General features: G+C 37.4%; 1 protein-coding gene across 1 annotated transcript in view; it reads left to right on the top strand.

The window, feature by feature from the left end:
- The window catches only part of LOC128278890 (uncharacterized), a 6271-nt gene that overhangs the window by 763 nt on the left and 3688 nt on the right, over window positions 1–1820 (top strand). The gene's annotated exons all lie outside the window — the stretch shown is intronic.

Consider the following 1820-nt stretch of genomic DNA (forward strand, 5'->3'; position numbering starts at 1 on the left):
TCAACTTCCCGAGCTCCAGCATAACCATTACAACCATTGTTCGCCGGTCTTCCTTTACCAGAGGCGTAGCCGTACACGAGCCGTTGCCAAAGTATCGCAGCCTTTGCGTTGGAGTTTTATGGAAATGCAAACATAGCAGAGTGCGGTGTCACGCGTACGGTGTACGCCAATACTGAGCATACTTTCCCTTCTGGCAGACCGCTTCTGTTAAACCAACTACGGACAAAACAAGAGACCGAAACGTCTCTTTTCACCTCACTTCTCCGGCAATCCATGTAATAAGTAATCACGATGGGGGTTAATGAATTTGTTTATTGTTTGTCCAGTGAAAGAATATCCTTGCGGAAGGGTCAGAATGTTGAAGACAACAGCGACAAGCGTAACGAAGGTCGCCGCCGCTATGCGAAACGATGGTGAAACGGGGATTCATCGGACTGACCGGACCGTACTTTTTGGGCTGTTCCCCCTTAAAGCCCCTTTACATTGTGCTTTTGTTGGAGGGATGTTTCCGAGCGAAACAGAACTCACTCCACCAGGCAAACGATGACGGGTTCAGTTTGGGTAGGTCCGGACATTTTAAAATAAATGAAGTCATCATGGAGGATGTCCGGGTCCTGCTGAAGGCTTGTTTGCTCTCTGCAGCCACACACCAGACGGATGGATGGGAAAAAGTTTGTCTTAAATTGATTCCCTCCACTGATGATAATGACATCGGCGAACGTTATTTATACGACCGATGGTCTGGCCCACTTGATGTAATTATTACGCTACGGCTGTGGAACCTTCATTAAACGCTTTATTAATAGAAGAGGCCTGAAAACGACGAAAATGTGGCGTTCAACTTATGTTCTGCATGTTCCAAAATGTATAAGATTAGGTTTTTAGTAGATTCTAGTTTTGCCCTTTCAACAAAGCAAAACCGATTGTTCAAAACAATAAGTCAAGTTAGCTTCCTTTTACGGTAAACAAAGGTTTTCCGTATTCGTTAAATTAGTAGTTCGTTCTTAGGTTACACATGCGAATGTAACTACAATATTTTCGATATAAATATTCATCGTTACATCTTAAACGTAACTTAAACGTTCCACGTACGTTATCCTTTTAATCTTAATGGACAGCTTTTGTAGGTTTGACTTGGTTTGTTATCATGTATCTCGATCGATCCATTGAAATAAAGCAACTAGTTAGCGACCTATGATAAATTAATAACTTTTTGGAGTTTCTGAAGTAAATACAATCTTCATTCGTGCGTTAATTAACGCAGCGACAATTTTTCAATCCTTCAATCCTTTTCACACAATTATTCATAGCTTTTAAAAACTCATAACCGATTAATAATGAAAACTAAAATATAACAATGGAATGTAACTGTAAATGTGAATTAACGAAAAATAATATGGCATTTTGCATAACACGTTTTTTGCTCCATCGCCGCGAAGTTGATTATATGAAAATGATTTTGTTTTTCGATTACATGATTTAATTTAATTTGCTGTTTGATTTAATTATTCCACCGAATTAATGTGGGGATATGATTTAAAAAGAAAAGATATTATTTTAAAACAATAATGTATCTTTGAAAACTTACTTGGAGTAGTTCGAGTAACATGAATGGACATACATACGGAAACGTTGTAATTACTGTTATTATCAGCTTTCCTGATAAATGTTTCTAGGTTATCATCAACATTGGCACTATTGAATAAGTGTATAATTGTAAATTTTTATTTTTCAATACATTTATTATTATTAGTTTTTTGTATGTATGAATAGGTGTCAAAACTATTTGATATGAAACAAATACACACAACTGGTATTCC

Source organism: Anopheles cruzii, chromosome 2 (genome assembly GCF_943734635.1).
Source record: "Anopheles cruzii chromosome 2, idAnoCruzAS_RS32_06, whole genome shotgun sequence".
In the NCBI taxonomy this organism is placed as follows: Eukaryota; Metazoa; Arthropoda; class Insecta; order Diptera; family Culicidae; genus Anopheles; species Anopheles cruzii.